Source organism: Balaenoptera ricei, chromosome 13, assembly GCF_028023285.1.
Source record: "Balaenoptera ricei isolate mBalRic1 chromosome 13, mBalRic1.hap2, whole genome shotgun sequence".
NCBI classification, from domain to species: domain Eukaryota; kingdom Metazoa; phylum Chordata; class Mammalia; order Artiodactyla; family Balaenopteridae; genus Balaenoptera; species Balaenoptera ricei.
Genome location: NC_082651.1, coordinates 84,933,134 through 84,943,194, shown reverse-complemented (window position 1 = coordinate 84,943,194; position 10,061 = coordinate 84,933,134). Strand labels below are relative to the sequence as shown.

The window sequence follows — 10,061 nt, the reverse complement described above, 5'->3', positions numbered from 1 at the left end:
GAGACGGGGAAGTGATGGAACTAAGAAAGTCAGTGTAGACAGGGTGGGAGTCAGTGTAGACATGGAAGGCTGGGGTGGCCTGAGTAGAGGCTGTCTAAACAGAGAGGTCCTGTGGATTCAAGAGGGTCAGTGTAGACAGGAAAGTCCGTGTACACCGAGGAGAGTCGAGAGTCGGTGGTCAGGATTTACAGGGCTAGCCGTGGTTCTTCAGAGATTTGGACAATTCCTGCTCCTTACCGTGGCTGGAGTGTCATAGGGAGGGCGGAAGCTGAAAGACGATTGGACTTTTCGTTCTCAAACTTTTCCGCCAGTTTCCTCAGGTGTTGAGAGAGGACGGGGAGCTCGCCTCGGTACGGTCCGCCAACCCTGGGCGGGCGGGGCCGGGAGGCCGGGGCCCAGGAGCCGGGGCCACGCGCCGTGCATCTGCCGGGCGCGGCCGCCGAGCGGGCCGAGCCGGGAGCCACCGCAGGGGGGCGGGGGCGGCGGACGGACGTACGGACACACCCGCGAGCACTCCGCCCGGGCCCGGCGCGCGGCCGCTGGGTATCCCTCGGGCCCGGGGAGCAGCGCTGGGTGCCCGGCCGGGGGCGCCCCGCCTCCCCCACCCTCCGCCCCCGCCCACTCGGGCGCCCGTGATTGGCTCCGCCCGCCCCTGGCTGCACGCCGCAGCCCGCCTCCCTCGCAGCTAAAGCAGACGGTACCCGGAGCGGAGCGAGCCAGAAGGGAGCATGGTCCCCGCGCCGCGGCCGCGCCAGCCCCCGCGCCGCCGCCGTCCCAGCCGCCGCGGATCTAGCTGCAGCTCCAGCCCCGGCCCCGGCTCCGCAGGGCCCGCCCGCAGTCCCGGCGGCCGCCGCGCCTGAGTGCAGCCCCCGCCCGGAGCCCGAGCCCCGAGCCCGGAGCCAACCCTAGCCCCGCGGCCGCCGCGGCTGTGGGGAGAGCGGGGGGGCGATGCTGCCGGAGCCGCCGCCGCCTCGGTGAGAGCCGCGCCGCGCCGCGCGTAGCCGCACAGGCTGACAGGCAGAAGGACTGACTTCCCTCTCTCGGGCATCCTTCCTGGGCTGCCGGGAGGCGGCGGCGGAGGAGGAGGAGAAGGAAAAGGGGGAGAAGGCGGAGAGCAGGAACGCGAGGAGGTGGACCTGGATCCGTTTCTCCCGGCCAGGACCCGAGCGGCCCCAGCTACAGCTACCCGCAGGCGTCGTCCCCTATCCATCAGCCCTCCTGCGCCCACTCGCGATCCCAGGCTCTCTGCGCGTCGGACCGGGGCCAGAGCCGCGCGGCCGGAGGTAAGAGCCAGGCTAGGGCGCCAAGGATGCGGCGCCGGGGACCCAAGGTCCTGGAGGCTGCGTGGGGCCGGGCCGGGCTTGGGAGCGGGGCCCGAGTACCCGGAACGCTGGGCTCGGCTCCCGCGGCGGCGGCGGCGGCGGCGGCAGGAGCCTCCCGCGTCTGGACTCTCAAGGCTGCAGGAGCCCTTGCGCCTGCGCTGCTCCAGGGGGGGAAAAAAGGCGGCGGGGGGAAACTTCCTGCCCCCGGGTGTGTATGCACAGGGGCTGCCCGGGGCCAATGTCGCTGTGGTAGGGGGCCCTGGAAGCGAGTGTGACCCCCACCCCCAGCCGAGGCAGTTCCTCGGCTGGGCCCGACAGCATGCGTCCCTCTCCAAGCCACCTCCCCTGAGCGGCCCAGGGCCCGAGCCGGGCTGGGGGCCAGGAAGAGGCACCGGAGGGCTGGACCCTGGGGGCGGCCACGCGTCCGGCCTTTGGGGAGGTGCGCGCCTCTGTGCAGCGGGAAGCCAGGTTGGGGTTTCTGACCCCTCCCGTCCTCAGACCCGCATTTGGGGACCTGGTCTCTTCACTCAATCCCAAGTAACTTTCGAGGTAGAGGAGCGTGAAAACCACAGGGAGGAAACCCATACAGACCTTGTTGTGACCCGCCTTCCCTTAACACCTTGTGGGTGCCAGCGTGTTTTGGGGGGGGCGCGGAAAGGAGAGCGTACGGGGCTGGTGAAGCGGCTAGGATGTGTGTTGGGTGGGGAGAGGTTGTTTATGTGCGGGACAGTGTGGACGGGGAGATGTGTAATGTGGGAGCGTGGACGCGCGCCCCGACTGCCGCGGGAGGTGCCAGGTGGCAGAGGGCTCACGTCCGGGTCTCTGTGGCCTGGAGCGAGCCGAGAGCGCGAGGGTTATATGCGGTCGCGGCGCGAGTGCGGCCGCTGGGCAGTGCGGGTTCTGGGCCCCGAGGGAGAGGAGAGCTTGCCCGGGGTCGGGAGAGCAGAGTCGAGAGCCCGGATAGGTCCGAGGCAGCTCCCGGGCAGGTCGGGTCTGCGTTGGCTGGGAAAGGCGGAGACGCGCTTCCTGCCTGCAACCAACGGTGATGGGGCCAAAGCGCGAGTCTCGGATGCCTGGGTCCGCTAGCTGAGAAGCCAGTTGTCGTTCCTGAGCTCTGGAAGCCAGTGGTAGACACGGTCAGTTGGTCGGTCCCCCCCGCGGGTCCCTAGGGAGCCGCCGCCTTTGCCATCCCTGCCGCTCTGCAAACGCTCTCCTCTCTCTCTACGGTGCTTGCGCCGCGGCGCGCCCGGGGCGAATCGTGGACGCAGGTATTTATGCAGCATTAGACGAGACCTCGGCGCTGGAGGGACGGGACCGCTGAGGACGCCGATCTGCTGCTGTCCGCGAAACTTCCACTTCGTCAGCTCAGGGAAAGTCAGGCTCCACTGCTGCAGGCTCCAGCCTCTCACCAGCCGAGCTATGCTGGGACTCCTCTTGCAGTGACAGATCTGTCCTGGTTACAGCTGTATTTACCCTAATTTCAGTCGCTTTAAAGTCAACCGTCTACTCACTACAGAGTTCCTTTTCTTGCCGTGCGGTCTTATCTCCAACTCAGCCCTGGGAGGGCAGATTTAAGGAATTATTTAGGTTTAGGATGAATGACAGCAGATTTAATTAGCCCACCTCATTCGTGATGTTTTTAAAAATTACAATGGAGAGTGCAGAGCTACTTTTTCACTCTTTTGGGGGGGGAGGGCATGATGAACAACTTTATTGATTGTTCATCCCGACTCTTGGCCAAAACGTCGGGTAATTCACAGGTGAATACTTTAAAGGCTGGTTGGCATGTATGTATTTGAGTAGTCACATATTCTTGGCATTTACACTAGTATGGAACTGTGTGCCACTGGTGAATATAGTCTCCGTCCGGTACATTGTTCTGAGTGCAGTTGATTTATCATCCTGCTATAAATCAGGGAATTACTAGCATATGTGCCCTTAAACTCTATATGAATTTAATGGCATTTAAATTGGTTTATGGGCTGATGTATTTAACCAATTTTAATAACTTTTCTGCACAAGCATCTTATAAACCGTGTTTGTCCATGATTAAGAAAAACATTTTCTTCTGTTCAGTCTCTCCATTTCTAGCACAGTTAACAGAAATTTATAGGTCTCCAACTTTCATTTGCAAGCAACAATCCAAACGAAATACCTAGAGTTGTACTGAAATAAAATATCCTATGGTAGCCATGGTAACAAATAGATTAAGGGTTACTGGTTTTCATGTGTATGTGACGGAAGTGAGGAATCTAGGTTGTGTCTTTTTAATTATGCTTCTAATGAGTGGTGGTCATACTTCAAGTACTCAATGCGGGAGATAAACAAGACTGAGAATTCAGTTTTGTGAGAGGTTGATTGGAACAAAGACTAGTAGAGCCCAAGAGAATGACTTCTGCTAACTGCAGCGCCTCATATCCAAAAAGCAAATGGATAAAACCTTTTTTGTTTTTCAAGTAGATGAGAAATGAGTTAGTCCCTTTAAGAATAGAAAATTTATTTCCTACAAGAAAAGGAACCTTTAAATCCAGCCCGTGTTTTCTAGGAATAAACATGTTAGAAGTGTGGATGTTGCTGTGGATTGTCACAGTTGTTATCAACACCTGTCAGTCTAAGTGAGGCATATCATTAGTGTATTCAGATCTTGCCTGTTTCAATATTCATGCATTTCCATGGTGATCCGTTCCATTTTTGTTTACTTAGTCAACCTTATAAATCTTTGGCGTCAATTTCAGTTGTGCCATCTTTTTTTCTTTCATTTATCAATTGATTTGGCTGCGAATCATTCCCAGTTTAAAGCGTTTCCTTTTTTTTTTTCTCTCTCTCTGTCTGCTACTTCCCAAAAGTTTACACTATTCCTGGTTGCACACAGATATAAGAGGGTTAAATTTTTTTAATCGACTCAAATAACACCACTGATGCTAATGTAGTTTTTTAGCATCTCATTTGATATGTGTGTGTGCATGGGGTTTTTTTTGTTTGTTTGTTTGTTTTTCTTGTTTCTTCCAGCAGGCTTACCCTAAAGCTTTCTCACTTTATGGCCTGGAGATGTCAATCCAACCCAGCAGAATTGACTAAAGATTTCCCTCCCTTCCTTCTTTCCTTCCTTCCTTCCTTTTTTCTCCTCCTACCCTGTTATGGTTCAAGGATTCTTTATGTCTTCAGCTATATCTGGCTTAAACAGACTTCTGGACTTTTTGTGCTGGAACAAGCCTGTCCTCCTAGGATCTTTTCTCATCCAGTAGTAGCCAAAGACAGAAGGTTCTGGAGCATCTGAGGCTTTTTCTGAATACGATATATGTTTAGTCACAGCATACAGTGTCTCTAGGATCATTGTAACATTGTAAGTTCACTGAACAGGAAGCTTTGCTTAAATGCGAGTGATGATTTTGCTCACCCACTTTCAACTTTGCTTTCTAATGATGCAGTCCCATGCTAATCACACCCTGTATATTTCAGAAATATCAAGGCAAGCATTAGCACGCTACTGACTTATTAGGATCAGGCAAAATAATTGGAGCACTTAAGTTCAAAGTCAGATGGAGAAACGGAATCATAACCAATCTTGTGATTCTGTAATCGGTCAGCTAAGTGCTTACTTGGGGGTAGGGGGAAGAATAAACACCATGAATAAGAAATCCAGCCTTTGGTTGTGGTGGGTGAGGCTAAACCAAAGCAGAAACCATGTGGGATGACTGGAGAATAAGAGATCTCTTTGCAGGGAATTCCCTGGTGGTCCAGTGGTTAGGACTCAGTGTTCTCATTGCTGGGGCCCGGGGTTCAATCCCTGGTGGGGGAATTAAGGTCCCACAAGCGGCGCGGCAAAAAAATGAAAGAAAGAAAGAAAAGAAATCTCTTTGCAGACAGATAAGTCACATGTAAACCCAAATGTTTAGAAACTGGAAGAATGTAGTTTATGCAGAAGATGGTCATTTGTTATTACTCAGGAAATCGGGATTAATCTCCTAACATGCTAAAAAAAAAAAAATAGTCTGAATAATTTTGGTTAAGAAGGAAAAGTGTGTCAGAATTTTTTACCTGCCTGCTGAGATCAAGGTCACTCTGAAAGCACACTCTGGTTCTTCCTACAACAGCTACCCGCTTACTTTCCTGAAGTCCTAGGTCAAAAAGGTAGTCTCTGCTTTCTTTAAGGAAATCACTTGAAACCAGGGGAATTGAAGCTGAAAAAAAAAAAAAGATGAGGTAGGTTGGTCATTGGAAGTAGCAACACGACTATTTGTGAAATAAACTTTATTGTCTTGAGGCTTCTCCACCTTTAGGGAGGGAAAGGGAAGATTTCTCATTTCCCATGAGAGAGGATATCTGCATGAAATTCACATGGTTTGGACTCTTGACTCTGCAGCAGGTGATGATGATTCAGAAACTAGAACAGGGATGGTTGAGCATTGTGAAAGTGATCTGGTTTGGGCCAAGAGGTCAGCTCCCCAAACATTCGATGACTGCCATTGGCCCCACAGGTGTCAATTTTTTGTAATTATTTTCTAGAGTTTTGAAATTTTTAAATCATTGACTCTTTTAAGGATATATGTGTGTGTATGTATGTACACACATATATACAAATATATATAAAATATGTATATATACACACATATATACAAATATGTATTCTGCCACTTTATTTTTTTAAATTGTGGTAAAAAGAAACACATAACATAAAATGTATCATCTTTACCATTTTTAAGTGTACAGTTCAGGAGTGCTGATATTTATATTGATGTGCAATGGATATCCAGAACTTTTTCATCATGCAAAACTGAAACTCTATGCCGATTAAGCAGCAGCTTCCCGTTTCCCCCTTCCCCATTCCCTGGCAACCACCATTCTACTTTCTGTTTCTATGCATTTGACTACTTTAGATATCTCATGTAAGGGGAAATCTTACAGTACATGTCTATGAACATGGGTGTGCAGATATCTCTTCAAGATCCAGCTTTCAATTCTTTTCCATATATACCCAGAAGAGGGATTGCTGGATTCTCCCACTTTTTACATGGATATGTTACACTGATCCTCTGTTTAAGAGACATGGTGAAAATGTAGTCAACAGAATACAGTCAGAGGAAGAATGCAGTAGATGTGACTGACATTTGTTCTTCCTTTTCTGTGGGTACATTTCCTCACAAGTCTCTCCAATCTCTTATGTTTTGCTTTTAGGGCTTGCCTGAGTTGCAGTGATATGGCACAGTGGGTAAAGGCATGGGCTTAATGTCAGAGTTGAAGTCCAGTGCTTGGTGCCTACTAGCTGTGTTACCTTGGAAAGATCCTTAATCTCAGTAAGCCTCCATTTTCTTTTATGAAAATGGAAGGAATAATCGTGGCCAAGATAACTCCGGTAAAACCTGCATCACAGTGTCTGTCTGGCCTATAGAAGTGCTCTAGAAAGGAGAACTTCGGTCAAGTAGTTGTGATAGAAAAGGCAGCAGCAACCCCTGGAGATCTCAGAAACCATAGACACCTATCCTGTTAAATTTGATCATACATGTTTTCATAATATGCCAGGGTGTATATAAATACATTGTATTCTGTGAGTCTCATTAGCAGGACTTATTCTGAAACGAGATTTGCATCACAATTACAATAGCTAAAAATATCCTTGAGTGGATTTGATATATGAACTTTTAATTCCATTGTTAGTATCATAATTTTAGAGTTGATGTGGATTTTAGAGGTCAGCTAATCTATTATTCAATCACCAAACCTGTATCAAGCCCCAGTAATATAATAATAATAGCTTCCAGTTATGGCTGACCACTATATTTTAGTACTTTACATACATTACCTCTAATCCTCATATCAACGATGAGAGGTAGGGATTATCCACATTTTGCAAATGAAGATGAGGCTCAGAAACATAATCAACTGGCCCAAGGCCATGTATCTAGCCTCACTGTACATCTGGGTTTGAACCCACATCCATCAACTACCAGTCTGTCTTGGCTTTTCGGTGTGTGTATGGTGGGGCGGGTGTGAGACTCCAGACTGGATCTCGATGCATTTGCACCACTACACGCTGCCTGCTATGCACCAGGTACCGCGCTGTCTGTGCTAATTAACATTTTAAGTAAAATAATTCTACTAGAGGGAACGTGAACTTTAATAAGAATATTGACCAGGTCCAACATTCACAGTACTTTGGGATTTGCTTACCTGCTTCCATTTCCTCTGTCTCCTGGAACACTAAGGAGAAAAACTTTTAGATGTTTGAATGGCAGCTGTTTCCATGTTGAGCCAGTGTAATAACTAAATAGCGAAGTAAGGAGTAGAAACAATGTAGAGGGGATTAAGGATACATCCAGGACCGCTGAAGACTGATCTGGGTGTGTTCACTTTTGAACCCCAGTGCCTAACACAGTGCCTGACGCAAAACTTGATAGTAAAACTATTTGCCTGGATAAATTTATGCCCAGAGAAGGTGTCAGGTAATAGGCATCAAAGGCTACTTTTTGGAGTTCCTTTTCACTCAGTGAGCTGTGTAGCTGTATCTTCATGGTTTTTCATTGTGTGGAATTTTAGATGCTGTATTTGGGCATATATCTATTAAATATGCTTGTTGATGAATTCTGACTAATCTAAATGGAATCTTTTAGGATTTATGACTTGAGACTTGAAGACTAATTTTCTTGGAGCTTCTTCATTCCAGTGATAACTCGAATCTATTTGGCACTTGTGAGAGTCGACGCAAAGTCCGTCCTAGCCCGTCCTTCATATTACACTTACTTGTGAGGTGTTTTCCCCCTTAGATTTTTTAATTTGTGGCATTTCATAAAAACATTGTTTTAAGGGAAAATAAAACACCTTGCAATCATAGAGACCACTGTGAAAGGTCAATAACACTGTATTTTCCAATTTCTGTCCTATTTGAATTCTTTGGGGGGGAGCGGGTTGGTTGGTTGGTTTTAGGGATGGATAAGAGGATGTGAACAGAACCTGGGGCAGACTCCACAAAGATGTGTTTGCTCCCTGTTTTAACTCTTCTAACCCTCACTCAGGCAAGGAATGACTTCTCCAGTTTGAGATTCACTGTGAGAAAGGCATGGCTACAGTGCCTTTGATTGAACTTGTAACTGAGTGATCCCACAGGAAATGATGCTGGGTGAGGGTGCGGCTCAGCTCCAGCACCTCCCCCTTCCTTACTCCTGGGCTTGTTTCTCCCCTCAAGGTAAAATCAGGCAGGAGGCTTTCTGTTTCTTCAGGCGTCCCTGCAAAGCTCTTAGAAGCAGGGTCAGTGGTGGGGACAATGAAGCAAGAACAGACAAGAGAACTCTCTGTCTTGTGAAAAGCAAAAGCTTAGGCCAAATTAGAGACCTAACAGTTGCCAGATCATCCCTGTTTTCCTTTTGGATATTTAGCAACATTGAGAAGTAGTGGGGAAAGGTGAAACGTGCATTTTAAAAAACAAAACAAAAACTTACCTTTCTCTTTTATCTTCTCTTTTCAAATTTCCAGCTTTAAGCATTTGCTTTCGGATCAAAACTGCAGCTGAACTTAGCCTCCTAAGGAACTGTAATGATATATTCATCTCCTGGTGCTTTTAAGCAAGTATAGACTCAGTAACTGTTTACTGAGCAGGTACAATGGAGAGAACGGTTCCTTTCATGCGGCATCTCTTTTGTTGCTCACCTTGTGATGTGGGTGGCATTATTCCTATTTTGCAGATGAGTTCTAGAGAGACAGAGCATTTGCCTGAGGTCAGATCAACAAACACGGGTGGCTGGGTGGGTTAAAGGAATGCACAAGCCTGGCCTCCAGACGACTGCCAACCTGTAAAGAAGGGAGAGAGCCAGTATTCCCTTTCATACAGAATATAAATTGCTTATTAAAATAACAATATATACACACTTAGCCACATTGCTCACTGATTACCACAGTTGACACAATAAGTTGAGATCCAGCTAATTTTATTTTAAGGCTTGAAATAAACCTGAAAGTGAGGCCCGTCAATATGATTTCAAATTCCTTCACACTGCCATCATCGTTTGTAAACTGAACAAAAGTTCGATTCTGAGTTTATCTTGAAGGCTTAGGTCTAACTGACTACTTATCCTTGTGGTCAGAAGGCTTCTTAGGGTGCCCTGACTTACATGGATGAGAATCAAATATTCGAGGATTAAATGGCTTCCTGTTTACAGTGCTTAGAACAATACCAGGCATATCGTAACTGCTGTCTACGTGTATGGGTGGGTTGGTTTCTGCTCCAAATCATGTGAACAAGTGGTTATTTCTGGATTCATTTTGGGAATCACGACCTCCTTGAAGACAAGGACCAGTTTTGTCTTTTGGCCTTGGGCTTGACACATGTTGGGTACTCACTGTTCAGATGCCCTGAGATGTGGCCCCGACCATGAGCTCCCAGTCAACTCAGAAGCCCGTGGCATGTGGAGAGCAGGTGGAAGAAGATCAATGAGGGTCTAGTCCAGCAGTTTCCTGTGAAGTTCTGAAAGACAGACCACAGGGAAAGAACCTGATCCTGAGCGCTGCCACGGGCATCCACGCAGTTCCACCCGGGCACCTAGGTTGGACACTGCTGCTGCAGGCCAGGCTGTCCAGGCCAGTAGAAAATGATGCTACTCTAGCCCTGGTCCTCATGCTGCCAGACCGCAAATCGGTTACCAGCCTGAGACAAGCTAAAACGGGAGTAAGCATTTAGAAACTTCTGTTGCATTTGGCACTGCCTTGACAGCCAAGAGCGTGATCCTTGGGCTCCTCTCATTGAAGGTG

At 48.5% G+C, this 10,061-nt stretch overlaps 1 protein-coding gene across 1 annotated transcript in view; it reads left to right on the top strand.

The window, feature by feature from the left end:
* The first annotated feature begins 1,005 nt into the window (after positions 1 to 1,005).
* Positions 1,006 to 10,061, top strand: part of KLHL29 (kelch like family member 29) — a 311,822-nt gene continuing 302,766 nt past the window's right edge. Inside the window, exon 1 of the mRNA XM_059893549.1 lies at positions 1,006 to 1,283. The gene's annotated coding sequence lies outside the window, so the exon portion shown is untranslated. The remainder of the gene's footprint in view (positions 1,284 to 10,061) is intronic.